Below are 21,889 nucleotides of genomic sequence, written 5' to 3' on the forward strand. Positions count from 1 at the left end.
CACACACACACACACACACTGAGGCTGCCCCTGTATCTCTCTGCGGGTAGGGAACCACACACACACACACACACACACTGAGGCTGCCCCTGTACCTCTCTGCGGGTAGGGACACACACACACACACACACACACTGAGGCTGCCCCTGTATCTCTCTGCGGGTAGGGACACACACACACACACACACACACTGAGGCTGCCCCTGTATCTCTCTGCGGGTAGGGACACACACACACACACACTGAGGCTGCCCCTGTATCTCTCTGCGGGTAGGGACCCACACACACACTGAGGCTGCCCCTGTATCTCTCTACGGGTAGGGACACACACACACACACACACTGAGGCTGCCCCTGTATCTCTCTGCGGGTAGGGACACACACACACTGAGGCTGCCCCTGTATCTCTCTGCGGGTAGGGACACACACACACACACACTGAGGCTGCCCCTGTATCTCTCTGCGTGTAGGGACACACACACACACACACTGAGGCTGTCCCTGTATCTCTCTGCGGGTAGGGACACACACACACACACACACACACACACACACACACACACTGAGGCTGCCCCTGTATCTCTCTGCGGGTAGGGACCCACACACACACTGAGGCTGCCCCTGTATCTCTCTGCGGGTAGGGACACACACACACACACACACTGAGGCTGCCCCTGTATCTCTCTGCGGGTAGGGACACACACACACACACACACACACACACACTGAGGCTGCCCCTGTATCTCACAAAGCTCTCAGCCAATCAGACTTGCGTTCAGTATCCTGCGATGGCCTCTGGGCAGTTTTATTCCGTCTTGTATTTGTTTTCAGGCGACACAATTACTTTCCCCACTCACTGTATTCCCCACCAGCACATTGTGAGCCTGGGATATAATTAATTCCAGCCCCCCATATAATTACAATCTATTTACACACCCGGGTTCGAGTTAGGGATTACAGTTCCTTTGTTTACCGTTTCATTAACTATGAATGTTGCGATTCCTTACAGACTATACTTAAGGAGATATTGTAAATTAGCTAAATTACCATTTTAAAAGGTTCAAGCTTTGACAGAATGCCCTTCAAAAGTCATTTTCTGCGGGTCTCGTCTAAAATACCTGAAATTACTGCCCATTGCTTCAGTAGCCATTATGTACTTTAATCAGCTTTCAGCCGACTACAACATTGAATAAGGAAGTATAATCATTTAAACCTAATGGCACGGCGCTTAGTTTCCAGCCAGCGATTTCCATTTTGATTAAACCAGATAAAGTAACGTGTGAGCTTATCGGAGAATATTTGTAGATTGTCCTGGTTTAAACATCGACAATTCGTCGTGATATCAGAGACGCTTCCGTGGCGGCCAATCTGTGGTCTTTTGGCGCTGGTCCCGGAGAACAAGCCGTGTTCAGAGCAGGGGCCCCATAATATCACTTATTCCCCCCCCCCCATTTGTCGTACCTGGATGGGAATAATGGGGGTCCTCGCTCAGCTGCTTTCTTTTCAGGGACCCCCTGGCTCTCGAGATATATGCGTGTAAAGGTAGGTAGCGTCGGTACCGTCCCCTCTGGAGGAAACAACCATCCGCATTAAGCGGCCACAGGTCTCCCCCGCAGCCCGTAATGCGAGGGATTACATACCAGGGTGTAACCACTACCCAATCATGTGTGTTTTAATAAATCAGTTCTGTACGAAAATACTTGTTTCATTTTTTTTAAAACAACTCTGAATGACATTTTTAATGTATTATAATGTAACAACCATTTTTCTTTCTATAGAAACCATTTACAAATTTGTTTCTGAAACAGGCTCTGGCACACCCCTTTTTGAGCCCTGCCCTCTCTCTAGCAGTGCACCAATTGTATCTAGTGACTGCCTGGTCACATGATCTTCCCCACAGAACTTTGCATCTTTGGGCCTCTTCTGTTGCCCTGACAGCCATTTAGTGACCCCCCCCCCCCCCCCCGAGCCGAATCTTCGCCGATCGATCAGCAATTTAGCTAATTACTTATCATTGTGTGGATTGTATTGATGCACATACACTGTATTAAAGGGAAACATAAATAAATATATATTGGCAGCTTGGACGCTGCTTTAATATCTCCCCTGCTCAGGAACAAGCACCATTCACGTCAATGAGCTTGCCTTTCCGTTTAGCAGCACTTAGTAAAAATGGCCCACATTGTTTTACTATCAGCAAACCACCCGCACATCTTGCCCTCACTTCCTCGAGGACCACTCCGGATATCAGGCCACCGTGGCTGGTGTTGACGTTATGCGAACGTCCCTATCTAATATGCGAGTTTGAGCAGTAACTTCCATGCTAGTGAGTGTGTCGCACACTGCGCATTGCACAACTTCCCATACCGAGCAGAGGTTTAAGGGAGCATTTTGCACACACACTTGGTAGGTGATGGGTCTTCTTATGGAGGGATAACACCTTTACACCTGTTATATCAACTTTGGAGCCAGGCTGCGATCAGACAATGCAAATAAGAAGACCCGCCCAATACAAACAGAAATAAAACTGCGTTCACCTTGTGGGGGTTCAGTAACACGAGTCAATGTTTAGTAATATGGGCGGAAAGGCTGGAATCTCCGGCAGGAATTGGGTATGTGCACGGCACTGTACAAACTGCACATCTCACCACACAGAAGAGCTTCCACTCTAATCTGGTGGCAAGAGACAGAGGGACTTGGCAGTGGGTTGTAAGCCAGATTCTCCAACTTCAAAGACCAGCATCCTCCTCTGTCAGAGTGCACACGAACCTCTCCTACATGTGTTTCCCTAACGCCTTCCTTTCCCCTTCTTGGAATCCCACAAGGCTCGGAGAGAATAGGAAAGAATATGTGGATGTTACATGGGCTGAGGAATGTTGATCTCCCTCCAGCGCTGTGATGTGACCACCGCTCATTCCTCATCAATGTGCGGCGTGCCGGCGACGCCCGTTTCACAGCTTCGGCCCCCGCCAGGATACCCTTATTCCTGCTGATTACACAGCAGCGCACTTGGAGGGAAGTCGTCGGGGCCCTTCCCAGGAAGGGAGGTGCACAAGGACAAGCGCTGATAAAAAAGCCATCGTGTGGAAGAACAGTTCATGCGTTGTCCATCAGGATCTGTCAGACCTGACCGTGTCGTGGCAACTGCGACACTACATGTCCGCGTCAATGGTTTCTGGCCCCCATAGCAACACCACCGCAACTCATAACCACCATGTCACAACCCAGTGATCCTATCCATTTAAACAAACAAAAGACCTGGATAAATGTTATGGTGGAAAACGGCCACAATATTGCTTGAAATATACTTTCTTAAATAACATATACAAGTTTAGACCACCAGGCCTTGCCAGTTACTAAAAAAACAAACCATACTTCTAGCCGTAAGGCCAAGGAAGAAAACTATTAACCATTAAAACCGACATAACGGAGGCACTGAGGATAGCCGATGAGCAGCAGCTGAGTTCCGCTGGAGACCGCCGCACGCAGCCTGGAAAACAGCAAAATAATCGTAAAAGGCGTTCTGAAGCCATTGGAAGCCTCGCCAAGGACTGCAGCGTGGCTCCAAAGGCAGAGAGAGCCACAGAATGCCTCCAGAGGCAGAGAGCGCCACAGAATGCCTCCAAAGGCAGAGAGAGCCACAGAATGCCTCCAGAGGCAGAGAGAGCCTCAGAATGCCTCCAGAGGCAGAGAGAGCCACAGAATGCCTCCAAAGCCAGTGAGCCACAGAATGCCTCCAGAGGCAGAGAGCGCCACAGAATGCCTCCAAAGGCAGAGAGAGCCACAGAATGCCTCCAGAGGCAGAGAGAGCCTCAGAATGCCTCCAGAGGCAGAGAGAGCCACAGAATGCCTCCACAGGCAGAGAGAGCCACAGAATGCCTCCAGAGGCAGAGAGAGCCACAGAATGCCTCCAGAGGCAGAGAGAGCCACAGAATGCCTCCAGAGGCAGATAGAGCCACAGAATACCTCCAAAGGTAGAGAGAGCCACAGAATGCCTCCAAAGCCAGTGAGCCACAGAATGCCTCCACAGGCAGAGAGAGCCACAGAATGCCTCCAGAGGCAGAGAGAGCCACAGAATGCCTCCAGAGGCAGAGAGAGCCACAGAATGCCTCCAGAGGCAGAGAGAGCCACAGAATGCCTCCAGAGGCAGAGAGAGCCACAGAATGCCTCCAAAGGCAGAGAGAGCCACAGAATGCCTCCAGAGGCAGAGAAAGCCACAGAATGCCTCCAGAGGCAGATAGAGCCACAGAATGCCTCCAAAGGTAGAGAGAGCCACAGAATGCCTCCAAAGCCAGTGAGCCACAGAATGCGTCCACAGGCAGAGAGAGCCACAGAATGCCTCCAGAGGCAGAGAGAGCCACATATTGCCTCCAGAGGCAGAGAGAGCCACAGAATGCCTCTAGAGGCAGAGAGAGCCACATAATGACTCCAGAGGCAGAGAGCCACAGAATGCCTCCAGAGGCAGAGAGAGCCACAGAATGCCTCCACAGGCAGAGAGAGCCACAGAATGCCTCCAAAGGCAGAGAGAGCCACAGAATGCCTCCAGAGGCAGATAGAGCACAGAATGCCTCCAAAGGTAGAGAGAGCCACAGAATGCCTCCAGAGGCAGAGAGAGCCACATAATGCCTCCAGAGGCAGAGAGAGCCACAGAATGCCTCCAGAGGCAGAGAGAGCCACAGAATGCCCCCAGAGGCAGAGAGAGTCACATAATGCCTCCAAAGGTAGAGAGAGCCACAGAATGCCTCCAGAGGCAGAGAGAGCCACAGAATGCCTCCAGAGGCAGAGAGAGACACAGAATGCCTCCAGAGGCAGCGAGAGCCACAGAATGCCTCCAGAGGCAGAGAGAGCCACAGAATGCCTCCAAAGCCAGTGAGCCACAGAATGCCTCCAGAGGCAGAGAGCGCCACAGAATGCCTCCAAAGGCAGAGAGAGCCACAGAATGCCTCCAGAGGCAGAGAGAGCCTCAGAATGCCTCCAGAGGCAGAGAGAGCCACAGAATGCCTCCACAGGCAGAGAGAGCCACAGAATGCCTCCAGAGGCAGAGAGAGCCACAGAATGCCTCCACAGGCAGAGAGAGCCACAGAATGCCTCCAAAGGCAGAGAGAGACACAGAATGCCTCCAGAGGCAGAGAGAGCCACAGAATGCCTCCAGAGGCAGATAGAGCCACAGAATACCTCCAAAGGTAGAGAGAGCCACAGAATGCCTCCAAAGCCAGTGAGCCACAGAATGCCTCCACAGGCAGAGAGAGCCACAGAATGCCTCCAGAGGCAGAGAGAGCCACAGAATGCCTCCAGAGGCAGAGAGAGCCACAGAATGCCTCCAGAGGCAGAGAGAGCCACAGAATGCCTCCAGAGGCAGAGAGAGCCACAGAATGCCTCCAGAGGCAGAGAGAGCCACAGAATGCCTCCAAAGGCAGAGAGAGCCACAGAATGCCTCCAGAGGCAGAGAGAGCCACAGAATGCCTCCAGAGGCAGATAGAGCCACAGAATGCCTCCAAAGGTAGAGAGAGCCACAGAATGCCTCCAAAGCCAGTGAGCCACAGAATGCGTCCACAGGCAGAGAGAGCCACAGAATGCCTCCAGAGGCAGAGAGAGCCACATATTGCCTCCAGAGGCAGAGAGAGCCACAGAATGCCTCTAGAGGCAGAGAGAGCCACATAATGACTCCAGAGGCAGAGAGCCACAGAATGCCTCCAGAGGCAGAGAGAGCCACAGAATGCCTCCACAGGCAGAGAGAGCCACAGAATGCCTCCAAAGGCAGAGAGAGCCACAGAATGCCTCCAGAGGCAGAGAGAGCCACAGAATGCCTCCAGAGGCAGATAGAGCACAGAATGCCTCCAAAGGTAGAGAGAGCCACAGAATGCCTCCAGAGGCAGAGAGAGCCACATAATGCCTCCAGAGGCAGAGAGAGCCACAGAATGCCTCCAGAGGCAGAGAGAGCCACAGAATGCCCCCAGAGACAGAGAGAGTCACATAATGCCTCCAAAGGTAGAGAGAGCCACAGAATGCCTCCAGAGGCAGAGAGAGCCACAGAATGCCTCCAGAGGCAGAGAGAGACACAGAATGCCTCCAGAGGCAGCGAGAGCCACAGAATGCCTCCAGAGGCAGAGAGAGCCACAGAATGCCTCCAAAGGCAGAGAGAGCCACATAATGTCTCCAAAGCCAGTGAGCCACAGAATGCCTCCAGAGGCAGAGAGAGCCACAGAATGCCTCCAGAGGCAGAGAGAGCCACAGAATGCCTCCACAGGCAGAGAGAGCCACAGAATGCCTCCAGAGGCAGAGAGAGCCACAGAATGCCTCCAGAGGCAGAGAGAGCCACAGAATGCCTCCACAGGCAGAGAGAGCCACAGAATGCCTCCAAAGGCAGAGAGAGCCACAGAATGCCTCCAGAGGCAGAGAGAGCCACAGAATGCCTCCAAAGGCAGATAGAGCACAGAATGCCTCCAAAGGTAGAGAGAGCCACAGAATGCCTCCAGAGGCAGAGAGAGCCACATAATGCCTCCAGAGGCGAAGAGAGCCACAGAATGCCTCCAGAGGCAGAGAGAGCCACAGAATGCCTCCAGAGGCAGAGAGAGCCACAGAATGCATCCAGAGGCAGAGAGAGCCACAGAATGCCTCCAAAGGTAGAGAGAGCCACATAATGCCTCCAAAGCCAGTGAGCCACAGAATGCCTCCACAGGCAGAGAGAGCCACAGAATGCCTCCAGAGGCAGAGAGAGCCACAGAATGCCTCCAGAGGCAGAGAGAGACACAGAATGCCTCCAGAGGCAGCGAGAGCCACAGAATGCCTCCAGAGGCAGAGAGAGCCACAGAATGCCTCCAAAGGCAGAGAGAGCCACATAATGTCTCCAAAGCCAGTGAGCCACAGAATGCCTCCAGAAGCAGAGAGAGCCACAGAATGCCTCCACAGGCAGAGAGAGCCACAGAATGCCTCCACAGGCAGAGAGAGCCAAAGAATGCCTCCAGAGGCAGAGAGAGCCACAGAATGTCTCCAGAGGCAGAGAGAGCCACAGAATGCCTCCAGAAGCAGAGAGAGCCACAGAATGCCTCCACAGGCAGAGAGAGCCACAGAATGCCTCCAAAGGCAGAGAGAGCCACAGAATGCCTCCAGAGGCAGAGAGAGCCACAGAATCACTCCAAAGGCAGATAGAGCACAGAATGCCTCCAAAGGTAGAGAGAGCCACAGAATGCCTCCAGAGGCAGAGAGAGCCACATAATGCCTCCAGAGGCAGAGAGAGCCACAGAATGCCTCCAGAGGCAGAGAGAGCCACAGAATGCCTCCAGAGGCAGAGAGAGCCACAGAATGCCTCCAGAGGCAGAGAGAGCCACAGAATGCCTCCAAAGGTAGAGAGAGCCACATAATGCCTCCAAAGCCAGTGAGCCACAGAATGCCTCCACAGGCAGAGAGAGCCACAGAATGCCTCCAGAGGCAGAGAGAGCCACAGAATGCCTCCAGAGGCAGAGAGAGACACAGAATGCCTCCAGAGGCAGCGAGAGCAACAGAATGCCTCCAGAGGCAGAGAGAGCCACAGAATGCCTCCAAAGGAAGAGAGAGCCACATAATGTCTCCAAAGCCAGTGAGCCACAGAATGCCTCCAGAGGCAGAGAGAGCCACAGAATGCCTCCAGAGGCAGAGAGAGCCACAGAATGCCTCCAAAGGTAGAGAGAGCCACAGAATGCCTCCAGAGGCAGAGAGAGCCACATAATGCCTCCAGAGGCAGAGAGAGCCACAGAATGCCTCCAGAGGCAGAGAGAGCCACAGAATGCCTCCAGAGGCAGAGAGAGCCACAGAATGCCTCCACAGGCAGAGAGAGCCACAGAATGCCTCCAGAGGCAGAGAGAGCCACAGAATGCCTCCAGAGGCAGAGAGAGACACAGAATGCCTCCAGAGGCAGAGAGAGCCACAGATTGCCTTCAGGGGCAGAGAGAGCCACAGAATGCCTCCAAAGGCAGAGAGAGCCACAGAATGCCTCCAAAGCCAGTGAGCCACAGAATGCCTCCAAAGGCAGAGAGAGCCACAGAATGCCTCCAGAGGCAGAGAGAACCACAGAATACCTCCAGAGGCAGAGAGAGACACAGAATGCCTCCAGAGGCAGAGAGCGCCACAGAATGCCTCCAAAGGCAGAGAGAGCCTCAGAATGCCTCCAGAGGCAGAGAGAGCCTCAGAATGCCTCCAGAGGCAGAGAGAGCCACAGAATGCCTCCAGAGGCAGAGAGAGCCACAGAATGCCTCCAGAGGCATTGAGAGCCACAGAATGCCTCCAGAGGCAGAGAGAGCCACAGAATGCCTCCAGAGGCAGAGATAGCCACAGAATGCCTCCAAAGGTAGAGAGAGCCACAGAATGCCTCCAAAGCCAGTGAGCCACAGAATGCCTCCACAGGCAGAGAGAGCCACAGAATGCCTCCAGAGGCAGAGAGAGCCACAGAATGCCTCCAGAGGCAGAGTGAGACACAGAATGCCTCCAGAGGCAGAGAGAGCCACAGAATGCCTCCAGAGGCAGAGAGAGCCACAGAATGCCTCCAGAGGCAGAGAGAGCCACAGAATGCCTCCAAAGGCAGAGAGAGCCACAGAATGCCTCCAGAGGCAGAGAGAGCCACATAATGCCTCCAGAGGCAGAGAGAGCCACAGAATGCCTCCAGAGGCAGAGAGAGCCACAGAATGCCTCCAGAGGCAGAGAGAGCCACAGAATGCCTCCAGAGGCAGAGAGAGCCACAGAATGCCTCCAAAGGTAGAGAGAGCCACATAATGCCTCCAAAGCCAGTGAGCCACAGAATGCCTCCACAGGCAGAGAGAGCCACAGAATGCCTCCAGAGGCAGAGAGAGCCACAGAATGCCTCCAGAGGCAGAGAGAGACACAGAATGCCTCCAGAGGCAGCGAGAGCCACAGAATGCCTCCAGAGGCAGAGAGAGCCACAGAATGCCTCCAAAGGCAGAGAGAGCCACATAATGTCTCCAAAGCCAGTGAGCCACAGAATGCCTCCAGAGGCAGAGAGAGCCACAGAATGCCTCCAGAGGCAGAGAGAGCCACAGAATGCCTCCACAGGCAGAGAGAGCCACAGAATGCCTCCAAAGGCAGAGAGAGCCACAGAATGCCTCCAGAGGCAGAGAGAGCCACAGAATGCCTCCAAAGGCAGATAGAGCACAGAATGCCTCCAAAGGTAGAGAGAGCCACAGAATGCCTCCAGAGGCAGAGAGAGCCACATAATGCCTCCAGAGGCAGAGAGAGCCACAGAATGCCTCCAGAGGCAGAGAGAGCCACAGAATGCCTCCAGAGGCAGAGAGAGCCACAGAATGCCTCCACAGGCAGAGAGAGCCACAAAATGCCTCCAGAGGCAGAGAGAGCCACAGAATGCCTCCAGAGGCAGAGAGAGACACAGAATGCCTCCAGAGGCAGAGAGAGCCACAGATTGCCTTCAGGGGCAGAGAGAGCCACAGAATGCCTCCAAAGGCAGAGAGAGCAACAGAATGCCTCCAAAGCCAGTGAGCCACAGAATGCCTCCAAAGGCAGAGAGAGCCACAGAATGCCTCCAGAGGCAGAGAGAACCACAGAATGCCTCCAGAGGCAGAGAGAGCCTCAGAATGCCTCCAGAGGCAGAGAGAGCCACAGAATGCCTCCAGAGGCAGAGAGAGCCACAGAATGCCTCCAGAGGCAGAGAGAGCCACAGAATGCCTCCAGAGGCAGAGATAGCCACAGAATGCCTCCAAAGGTAGAGAGAGCCACAGAATGCCTCCAAAGCCAGTGAGCCACAGAATGCCTCCACAGGCAGAGAGAGCCACAGAATGCCTCCAGAGGCAGAGTGAGACACAGAATGCCTCCAGAGGCAGAGTGAGACACAGAATGCCTCCAGAGGCAGAGAGAGCCACAGAATGCCTCCAGAGGCAGAGAGAGCCACAGAATGCCTCCAGAGGCAGAGAGAGCCACAGAATGCCTCCAAAGGCAGAGAGAGCCACAGAATGCCTCCAGAGCCAGTGAGCCACAGAATGCCTCCAGAGGCAGAGGGAGCCACAGAATGCCTCCAAAGCCAGTGAGCCACAGAATGCCTCCACAGGCAGAGAGAGCCACAGAATGCCTCCAGAGGCAGAGAGAGCCACAGAATGCCTCCAGAGGCAGAGAGAGCCACAGAATGCCTCTGGAGGCAGAGAGAGCCACAGAATGCCTCCACAGGCAGAGAGAGCCACAGAATGCCTCCAAAGGCAGAGAGAGCCACAGAATGCCTCCAGAGGCAGAGAGAGCCACAGAATGCCTCCAGAGGCAGATAGAGCCACAGAATGCCTCCAAAGGTAGAGAGAGCCACAGAATGCCTCCAAAGCCAGTGAGCCACATAATGCCTCCAGAGGCAGAGAGAGCCACAGAATCCCTCCAGAGACAGAGAGAGCCACAGAATGCCTCCAGAGGCAGAGAGAGCCACAGAATGCCTCCAGAGGCAGAGAGAGCCACAGAATGCCTCCAAAGGTAGAGAGAGCCACAGAATGCCTCCAATGCCAGTGAGCCACAGAATGCCTCCACAGGCAGAGAGAGCCACAGAATGCCTCCAGAGGCAGAGAGAGCCACAGAATGCCTCCAGAGGCAGAGAGAGCCACAGAATGCCTCCAAAGGCAGAGAGAGCCACAGAATGCCTCCAAAGCCAGTGAGCCACAGAATGCCTACAGAGGCAGAGAGAGCCACAGAATGCCTCCAGAGGCAGAGAGAGCCACATAATGCCTCCACAGGCAGAGAGAGCCACAGAATGCCTCCAGAGGCAGAGAGAGCCACAGAATGCCTCCAGAGGCAAAGAGAGACACAGAATGCCTCCAGAGGCAGAGAGAGCCACAGATTCCTCCAGAGGCAGAGAGAGCCAAAGAATGTCTCCAAAGGCAGAGAGAGCCACAGAATGCCTCCAAAGCCAGTGAGCCACAGAATGCCTCCAGAGGCAGAGAGAGCCACAGAATGCCTCCAGAGTCAGAGAGCGCCACATCATGCCTCCAGAGGCAGAGAGAGCCACAGAATGCCTCCAAAGGCAGAGACAGCCACAGAATGCCTCCAGAGGCAGAGAGAGAGCCACAGAATGCCTCCAGAGGCAGAGAGAGCCACAGAATGCCTCCAGAGGCAGAGAGAGCCACAGAATGCCTCCACAGGCAGAGAGAGAGACACAGAATGCCTCCAAAGGCAGAGAGAGCCACAGAATGCCTCCAGAGGCAGAGAGAACCACAGAATGCCTCCAGAGGCAGAGAGAGACACAGAATGCCTCCAGATGCAGAGAGCTCCACAGAATGCCTCCACAGGCAGAGAGAGCCTCAGAATGCCTCCAGAGGCAGAGAGAGCCACAGAATGCCTCCAGAGGCAGAGAGAGCCACAGAATGCCTCCACATGCAGAGAGAGCCACAGAATGCCTCCAAAGGCAGAGAGAGCCACAGAATGCCTCCAGAGGCAGAGAGAGCCACAGAATGCCTCCAGAGGCAGAGAGAGCCACAGAATGCCTCCAAAGGTAGAGAGAGCCACAGAATGCCTCCAAAGCCAGTGAGCCACAGAATGCCTCCACAGGCAGAGAGAGCCACAGAATGCCTCCAGAGGCAGAGAGAGCCACAGAATGCCTCCAGAGGCAGAGAGAGCCACAGAATGCCTCCAGAGGCAGAGAGAGCCACAGAATACGTCCACAGGCAGAGAGAGCCACAGAATGCCTCCAAAGGCAGAGAGAGCCACAGAATGCCTCCAGAGGCAGAGAGAGACACAGAATGCCTCCAGAGGCAGATAGAGCCACAGAATGCCTCCAAAGGTAGAGAGAGCCACAGAATGCCTCCAAAGGTAGAGAGAGCCACAGAATGCCTCCAAAGCCAGTGAGCCACAGAATGCCTCCACAGGCAGAGAGAGCCACAGAATGCCTCCACAGGCAGAGAGAGCCACAGAATGCCTCCAGAGGCAGAGAGAGCCACAGAATGCCTCCAGAGGCAGAGAGAGCCACAGAATGCCTCCACAGGCAGAGAGCCACAGAATGCCTCCAGAGGCAGAGAGAGACACAGAATGCCTCCAGAGGCAGAGAGAGACACAGAATGCCTCCAGAGGCAGAGAGAGCCACAGATTGCCTCCAGGGGCAGAGAGAGCCACAGAATGCCTCCAAAGGCAGAGAGAGCCACAGAATGCCTCCAAAGCCAGTGAGCCACAGAATGCCTCCAGAGGCAGAGAGAGTCACAGAATGCCTCCAGAGGCAGAGAGAGCCACATAATGCCTCCAGAGGCAGAGAGAGCCACAGAATGCCTCCAGAGGCAGAGAGAGCCACAGAATGCCTCCACAGGCAGAGAGAGACACAGAATGCCTCCAAAGGCAGAGAGAGTCACAGAATGCCTCCAGAGGCAGAGAGAGCCACAGAATGCCTCCAAAGGCAGATAGAGCACAGAATGCCTCCAAAGGTAGAGAGAGCCACAGAATGCCTCCAGAGGCAGAGAGAGCCACATCATGCCTCCAGAGGCAGAGAGAGCCACAGAATGCCTCCAAAGGCAGAGACAGCCACAGAATGCCTCCAGAGGCAGAGAGAGAGCCACAGAATGCCTCCAGAGGCAGAGAGAGACACAGAATGCCTCCAGAGGCAGAGAGAGCCACAGAATGCCTCCAGAGGCAGAGAGAACCACAGAATGCCTCCAGAGGCAGAGAGAGCCTCAGAATGCCTCCAGGGGCAGAGAGAGCCTCAGAATGCCTCCAGGGGCAGAGAGAGCCACAGAATGCCTCCAGAGGCAGAGAGAGCCACAGAATGCCTCCACATGCAGAGAGAGCCACAGAATGCCTCCAAAGGCAGAGAGAGCCACATAATGCCTCCAGAGGCAGAGAGAGCCACAGAATGCCTCCAGAGGCAGAGAGAGCCACAGAATGCCTCCAAAGGTAGAGAGAGCCACAGAATGCCTCCAAAGCCAGTGAGCCACAGAATGCCTCCACAGGCAGAGAGAGCCACAGAATGCCTCCAGAGGCAGAGAGAGCCACAGAATGCCTCCAGAGGCAGAGAGAGCCACAGAATGCCTCCAGAGGCAGAGAGAGCCACAGAATACGTCCACAGGCAGAGAGAGCCACAGAATGCCTCCAAAGGCAGAGAGAGCCACAGAATGCCTCCAGAGGCAGAGAGAGACACAGAATGCCTCCAGAGGCAGATAGAGCCACAGAATGCCTCCAAAGGTAGAGAGAGCCACAGAATGCCTCCAAAGGTAGAGAGAGCCACAGAATGCCTCCAAAGCCAGTGAGCCACAGAATGCCTCCACAGGCAGAGAGAGCCACAGAATGCCTCCACAGGCAGAGAGAGCCACAGAATGCCTCCAGAGGCAGAGAGAGCCACAGAATGCCTCCAGAGGCAGAGAGAGCCACAGAATGCCTCCACAGGCAGAGAGCCACAGAATGCCTCCAGAGGCAGAGAGAGCCACAGAATGCCTCCAGAGGCAGAGAGAGACACAGAATGCCTCCAGAGGCAGAGAGAGCCACAGATTGCCTCCAGGGGCAGAGAGAGCCACAGAATGCCTCCAAAGGCAGAGAGAGCCACAGAATGCCTCCAAAGCCAGTGAGCCACAGAATGCCTCCAGAGGCAGAGAGAGTCACAGAATGCCTCCAGAGGCAGAGAGAGCCACATAATGCCTCCAGAGGCAGAGAGAGCCACAGAATGCCTCCAGAGGCAGAGAGAGCCACAGAATGCCTCCACAGGCAGAGAGAGACACAGAATGCCTCCAAAGGCAGAGAGAGTCACAGAATGCCTCCAGAGACAGAGAGAGCCACAGAATGCCTCCAAAGGCAGATAGAGCACAGAATGCCTCCAAAGGTAGAGAGAGCCACAGAATGCCTCCAGAGGCAGAGAGAGCCACATAATGCCTCCAGAGGCAGAGAGAGCCACAGAATGCCTCCAGAGGCAGAGAGAGCCACAGAATGCCTCCAGAGGCAGAGAGAGCCACAGAATGCCTCCAAAGGTAGAGAGAGCCACATAATGCCTCCAAAGCCAGTGAGCCACAGAATGCCTCCACAGGCAGAGAGAGCCACAGAATGCCTCCAGAGGCAGAGAGAGCCACAGAATGCCTCCAGAGGCAGAGAGAGACACAGAATGCCTCCAGAGGCAGCGAGAGCCACAGAATGCCTCCAGAGGCAGAGAGAGCCACAGAATGCCTCCAAAGGCAGAGAGAGCCACATAATGTCTCCAAAGCCAGTGAGCCACAGAATGCCTCCAGAGGCAGAGAGAGCCACAGAATGCCTCCAGAGGCAGAGAGAGCCACAGAATGCCTCCACAGGCAGAGAGAGCCACAGAATGCCTCCACAGGCAGAGAGAGCCACAGAATGCCTCCAGAGGCAGAGAGAGCCACAGAATGCCTCCAGAGGCAGAGAGAGACACAGAATGCCTCCAGAGGCAGAGAGAGCCACAGATTGCCTTCAGGGGCAGAGAGAGCCACAGAATGCCTCCAAAGGCAGAGAGAGCCACAGAATGCCTCCAAAGCCAGTGAGCCACAGAATGCCTCCAGAGGCAGAGAGAGCCACAGAATGCCTCCAGAGGCAGAAAGAGCCACATAATGCCTTCAGAGGCAGAGAGAGACACAGAATGCCTCCAGAGGCAGAGAGAGCCACAGATTCCTCCAGAGGCAGAGAGAGCCAAAGAATGTCTCCAAAGGCAGAGAGAGCCACAGAATGCCTCCAAAGCCAGTGAGCCACAGAATGCCTCCAGAGGCAGAGAGAGCCACAGAATGCCTCCAGAGGCAGAGAGAGCCACATCATGCCTCCAGAGGCAGAGAGAGCCACAGAATGCCTCCAAAGGCAGAGACAGCCACAGAATGCCTCCAGAGGCAGAGAGAGAGCCACAGAATGCCTCCAGAGGCAGAGAGAGACACAGAATGCCTCCAGAGGCAGAGAGAGCCACAGAATGCCTCCACAGGCAGAGAGAGACACAGAATGCCTCCAGAGGCAGAGAGAGCCACAGAATGCCTCCACAGGCAGAGAGAGCCACAGAATGCCTCCAAAGGCAGAGAGAGACACATAATGCCTCCAGAGGCAGAGAGAGCCACAGAATGCCTCCAGAGGCAGAGAGAGCCACAGAATGCCTCCAAAGGTAGAGAGAGCCACAGAATGCCTCCAAAGCCAGTGAGCCACAGAATGCCTCCACAGGCAGAGAGAGCCACAGAATGCCTCCAGAGGCAGAGAGAGCCACAGAATGCCTCCAGAGGCAGAGAGAGCCACAGAATGCCTCCAGAGGCAGAGAGAGCCACAGAATACGTCCACAGGCAGAGAGAGCCACAGAATGCCTCCAAAGGCAGAGAGAGCCACAGAATGCCTCCAGAGGCAGAGAGAGACACAGAATGCCTCCAGAGGCAGATAGAGCCACAGAATGCCTCCAAAGGTAGAGAGAGCCACAGAATGCCTCCAAAGGTAGAGAGAGCCACAGAATGCCTCCAAAGCCAGTGAGCCACAGAATGCCTCCACAGGCAGAGAGAGCCACAGAATGCCTCCAGAGGCAGAGAGAGCCACACAATGCCTCCAGAGGCAGAGAGAGCAACAGAATGCCTCCAGAGGCAGAGAGAGCCACAGAATGCCTCCAGAGGCAGAGAGAGTCACAGAATGCCTCCAGAGGCAGAGAGAGCCACAGAATGCCTCCAGAGGCAGAGAGAGTCACAGAATGCCTCCAGAGGCAGAGAGAGCCAAAGAATGTCTCCAAAGGCAGAGAGAGCCACAGAATGCCTCCAAAGCCAGTGAGCCACAGAATGCCTCCAGAGGCAGAGAGAGCCACAGAATGCCTCCAGAGGCAGAGAGAGCCACAGAATGCCTCCAGAGGCAGAGAGAGCCACAGAATGCCTCCAAAGGCAGAGACAGCCACAGAATGCCTCCAGAGGCAGAGAGAGAGCCACAGAATGCCTCCAGAGGCAGAGAGAGACACAGAATGCCTCCAGAGGCAGAGAGAGCCACAGAATGCCTCCACAGGCAGAGAGAGACACAGAATGCCTCCAGAGGCAGAGAGAGCCACAGAATGCCTCCACAGGCAGAGAGAGCCACAGAATGCCTCCAAAGGCAGAGAGAGACACATAATGCCTCCAGAGGCAGAGAGAGCCACAGAATGCCTCCAGAGGCAGAGAGAGCCACATAATGCCTCCAAAGGTAGAGAGAGCCACAGAATGCCTCCAAAGCCAGTGAGCCACAGAATGCCTCCACAGGCAGAGAGAGCCACAGAATGCCTCCAGAGGCAGAGAGAGCCACAGAATGCCTCCAGAGGCAGAGAGAGCCACAGAATGCCTCCAGAGGCAGAGAGAGCCACAGAATACGTCCACAGGCAGAGAGAGCCACAGAATGCCTCCAAAGGCAGAGAGAGCCACAGAATGCCTCCAGAGGCAGAGAGAGACACAGAATGCCTCCAGAGGCAGATAGAGCCACAGAATGCCTCCAAAGGTAGAGAGAGCCACAGAATGCCTCCAAAGGTAGAGAGAGCCACAGAATGCCTCCAAAGCCAGTGAGCCACAGAATGCCTCCACAGGCAGAGAGAGCCACAGAATGCCTCCAGAGGCAGAGAGAGCCACACAATGCCTCCAGAGGCAGAGAGAGCAACAGAATGCCTCCAGAGGCAGAGAGAGCCACAGAATGCCTCCAGAGGCAGAGAGAGTCACAGAATGCCTCCAGAGGCAGAGAGAGCCACAGAATGCCTCCAGAGGCAGAGAGAGTCACAGAATGCCTCCAGAGGCAGAGAGAGCCACAGAATGCCTCCACAGGCAGAGAGAGCCACAGAATGCCTCCACAGGCAGAGAGAGCCACACAATGCCTCCAGAGGCAGAGAGAGCAACAGAATGCCTCCAGAGGCAGAGAGAGCCACAGAATGCCTCCAGAGGCAGAGAGAGTCACAGAATGCCTCCAGAGGCAGAGAGAGCCACAGAATGCCTCCAGAGGCAGAGAGAGTCACAGAATGCCTCCAGAGGCAGAGAGAGCCACAGAATGCCTCCACAGGCAGAGAGAGCCACAGAATGCCTCCAGAGGCAGAGAGAGCCACACAATGCCTCCAGAGGCAGAGAGAGCAACAGAATGCCTCCAGAGGCAGAGAGAGCCACAGAATGCCTCCAGAGGCAGAGAGAGCCACAGAATGCCTCCAGAGGCAGAGAGAGCCACAGAATGCCTCCAAAGGCAGAGAGAGCCACAGAATGCCTCCAGAGGCAGAGAGAGCCACAGAATGCCTCCACAGGCAGAGAGAGCCACAGAATGCCTCCAAAGGTAGAGAGAGCCACAGAATGCCTCCAAAGCCAGTGAGCCACAGAATGCCTCCACAGGCAGAGAGAGCCACAGAATGCCTCCAGAGGCAGAGAGAGCCACAGAATGCCTCCAGATGCAGAGAGAGCCACAGAATGCCTCCAGAGGCAGAGAGAGCCACAGAATGCCTCCAAAGGCAGAGAGAGCCACAGAATGCCTCCAGAGGCAGAGAGAGCCACAGAATGCCTCCACAGGCAGAGAGAGCCACAGAATGCCTCCACAGGCAGAGAGAGAGCCACAGCATGCCTCCAAAGGCAGAGAGAGCCACAGAATGTCTCCAAAGGCAGAGAGAGCCACAGAATACCTCCAGAGGCAGAGAGAGCCACAGAATGCCCCCAGAGGCAGAGAGAGCCACAGAATGCCTCCAGAGGCAGAGAGAGCCACAGAATGCCTCCAAAGGCAGAGAGAGCCACAGAATGCCTCCAGAGGCAGAGAGAGCCACAGAATGCCCCCAGAGGCAGAGAGAGCCACAGAATGCCTCCAGAGGCAGAGAGAGCCACAGAATGCCTCCAAAGGCAGAGAGAGCCACAGAATGCCTCCAAAGGCAGAGAGAGCCACAGAATGCCTCCACAGGCAGAGAGAGCCACAGAATGCCTCCAGAGGCAGAGAGAGCATTTAAGGAACCGGGAACGCATCCCCCGCGACGTGTTCCCTCCTTACCTGTTGCTTCACACACCTCCTCGCCGCTTACAAAGCGTGCGCGCACACGGAGGTTTTTGTACCCTGCTACGGAGCTTGACTCTGCCCACCACCCTCGACGCGCGTCCATTACGTGCGGCTCTCACACGTGACGTCTTGCACCGCTCCCCAGCTGTGAGGCAAGTCTCTCCCACCTGTCCCCTGCACCCTGCAGCCAATCTCTGCTACGCGGAGGCTGCGCCTCTGCTCCTCCCCTCTGTCTCATTCACCCAGCTGTACTACAAATACCCAGCTCTCTCAGTCTAACGTTGCTGAGCATAGTTCATGGTACAGTAGCCTTGTGCTTTCCTCGTTCTGTTTCTGCAACGCTCGCGCTACCCACAAACAAGGCAAGACCCCGGCACTGAAGTGGGAAGGTACAAAGCCACGCACCCACAGCCGCGGAAGTGTGCCTGGAAGGCGGATTGTCTAGCGTTGCCGGGTCTGGGTTGGAGAGAGAGAGTTAATCGGTATACTTGCAGGTCCTGGGATTGGAGAAAGTAGAATCGTAGAAGTCCGTTAGCCGTGGTCTGGGATTATAGATGGTAGGATAGTCCAGGTCCGTTAGCCGTGGTCTGGGATTATAGATGGTGGGATAGTCCAGGTCCGTTTGCCGTGATCAGGGGTTGGAGAAGTCGCCGTAGTCGAGGGTAAACCGAGGTCAAAATCCAGAGAGGTTCATTTACAAGCCGGGTCGGTACACAAGAGGTTAATCTGAAAGACAAGACTGGAACAAGGCAAGGCACAACTGTAGGAAGCAGCGAGGCTACACCGAATTATGCTGAGCATAATTGACTGCTAATGTATTCATCTGTGTCCCTTTATGGTACAGATAAATACAGTGATAGCCAATGCATTTTTTGGTAAATGCTTGTTTTCTTTTGAGTGTTATTTTTTCTTTTTCTCTTGATTGTTTGGATTAAATAGTTTGTAATTTGGATGGCTTGGTTTTGTGTGTTTTTTTTTAATTGATTAGCATTTTTAATTATTTTTTTTTGTTGGCTCCTTGCTTGAATTGATGTGTTGGCTAGTGGTTGTATTAAATAATTGCTTTGTTGGCTACTAGTTTAATATTATTTAATTGTTTTGTTTGTTAGTGCTTTTATAAATTGAATTTGTTGGCTAGTGCTTTTATTTATTGAATTGTGGTGTTTAGGTGCTTGTGTATGTTTTTTTATTGTGTCTTTTGGGACACTATATTAGCTTATCATGCCCATATTATATGGGTATGATGTTCCACTATGCCAATCAATGGGTACAGGGTGGGTATAGTGGGTCTGGGGTGGGTGGTTAGACCTCCCGGGTGGGTAGCAGGGGAGGGTGAGTTAACTCCTTAATTACTATAGCAGTTATTAACCGCTAAGGTGATTAAGGGGCTAGGGGCCATTAGATTGCATTATTTATTGTATTCTTTCTAGCAACGGAGGACATGGCCATGTAGTATGCTGACAAGGATGCCCTTCATGATGGCAGGGGTAAGTAGAAAGGTTTATTTACTTTATTTCTGCTGCCTGACTAATGTTTGATTTAATAATGGGCAAATAAGCTATTATCCATATCTGGATTATTGTTATTTTCCCATTACTGTACTGTATGTGTTGGGGGGGGGGCAGCAGGGACCCACAGGAACCCCTCTTGGGCCCCCAGAAACCCGCAGGGACTACCCGAGGACCCCCGGACACCCAGTGGGACCACCCGAGGACACCTGGACATCCACAGGGACCACCCGAGGACCACATACACCCTCAGGGAACACCCACGGGGAGCACCCGAGGACCCCCAGACAACCGTGGGGACCACCCAAGGGCCCAGCAGCAGGGAGCACCTGGAGGCCCACAGACACCTGCAGGGATCACCCGGGGACCCTCGCCGGCCTCTGGTATCAATCCTGTGTATCAAAATATAAAATCTGGTTTTATGTGGGGGCACAGGGGGTGGGTGAGTTGTGTATTGGTGTTTAGTACATATTGTAATGTTTAATGGTGGCAGAGGGAGTGAGTGAATGGCCAAGTACCCACTTCACCCCCTCTGCCTTAACCCCTTCATTGCCTTAGCGGCTATCCGCTGAGGTAATGAAGCTGCTTTAATGTCATTTTTATTATTAGTGTACAGGAGCAGGGGGTCTCCTGAGCTGAACCGCACTGATTTCAGCCTCGGAGACCACCTGCTGCCCGAGATACAGGCTCTGTTATGGGGTGCCGGGATCTCCTATGCACTTAAATGTCCTGCATCACGTGATCGTGGGAATCAAAGGCATAGGAGATACCGGCACCCCATAATGGGGCCTGTATCTTGGGAAGCAGGGGCTCCCCGGACCTGAAATGAAGGCGGTTTTGCTCTGGAGACCCCCTGCTTCAATACACTAGTAATAAAATGTAAATTTAAAAAATATTTTTTCGGGCGAGATTTGCGCAGAGAAAGGCGGCTCTCTCTCTACAGCAGATAGCATTCCCCGGGTGAGCCCTTTTCAGAGGGCGATCTTCACGCCACTGGCTACTCGCCAGTTTTGCAAATGTTGCTATCAATGGTATTCGGGGCTCTCTGCACCGTGATAGCAACGATGTCAAAAATGGCGATTTAAAAACCCTGGCGATTTTTTTTTATTGGCGCTTAGTGCATGGGCCCCATAGTCATACAGAAAGCACCTATCGCAGCTTACAGAAGACGCCCCAATTTGTACAGCATATACTGTATTCACCAACTATTCCCGGTAAACAAGCTCCACTCTTTACCTGCCGCTAACTCCAGCTGGGATCTGTTTTGCTTCCTGGATGAACCAAGACCTATTTCAGGGAAGATGAGTAAACGGTTTATATTGTTAGAATTTAATGGCAGCTCTACAGGAAACTGTTTATATTGTTATTATTTCATCTGTTCTTAGCACACACCTGCGATTACTCCACAGCCACGTCAGGGCTTCCTACTCTTTATTTTCTCTTTGTTACATTCTCCATCCATCCATATACCAAGGCTTTTTGTTTTGAACTCTTCAGTGAATTTCCTGTTACTGTGATACCCTCAGTAGCTGCTCTGGGCCAGGAGGGGATTCTTACATTACACAGAACAGATCATCTTCAATCACGATTACAGCCTTTCCCAATCAAAAGTGTAAATGTACAATTTCAAAGATGAGACGGGTTCCTGCTACTCTGGTGCTGTTATATTGTACAATCAAGAACCTGTCCAGTGTGCAATCAGGAATTAAATGTTTATCAGATTTTATTTATTTATTTATTTATTTATTTATTTATTTATATATATATATATATATATATATATATATATATATATATATATATATATATGCAAATATAGCTGTATGCTCATCTGCATGTCTTAGGCAGGTCTGCAACCCCACCTTTTTGCAGACCTGCCTAAGACATGCAGATGAGCATACAGCTATATTTGCATATTTGCTTTCCTGTGGAGGGTTTTTGTCACTTTTTTTACTCACCATAACTTATATATATATATATATATATATATATATATATATATATATAGTGAGTGAGTTATATATGAGATATATATAATCCAATGCACAGCCGGCACACCATTTGCAAGTAAATAAGTTTTGGTGCTTATCCCATAAAGCAATAACAGACCATACGATACCGGTTGCAACACGACATCAAGGGACAGCACGCAGGTAAGTAAATCATACATTTTCTATATTTGATAGAAGACACAAAAACCGACGTTTCGGTCCCCCAGTGGGACCTTTCTCAAGGCACCACCTTGAGAAAGGTCCCACTGGGGGACCGAGTCATCGGTTTTTGTGTCTTCTATCAAATATAGAACATTTTTGATTTACTTACCTGCGTGCTGTCCCTTGATGTCGTGTTGCAACCGGTATCGTATGGTCTATATATATATATATATGAGAAAGAGGAGAGAGCGCACGCCCCATAGTGTAAAATTGTAAAAATTTATTGGGGGGATGGGAGAGGGGGAGGGATAAGAATCGCACTCCCAAGATGTCAAATATAAAAGCACAATT

This window comes from Ascaphus truei, chromosome 21, assembly GCF_040206685.1.
Source record: "Ascaphus truei isolate aAscTru1 chromosome 21, aAscTru1.hap1, whole genome shotgun sequence".
Classification (NCBI taxonomy): domain Eukaryota; kingdom Metazoa; phylum Chordata; class Amphibia; order Anura; family Ascaphidae; genus Ascaphus; species Ascaphus truei.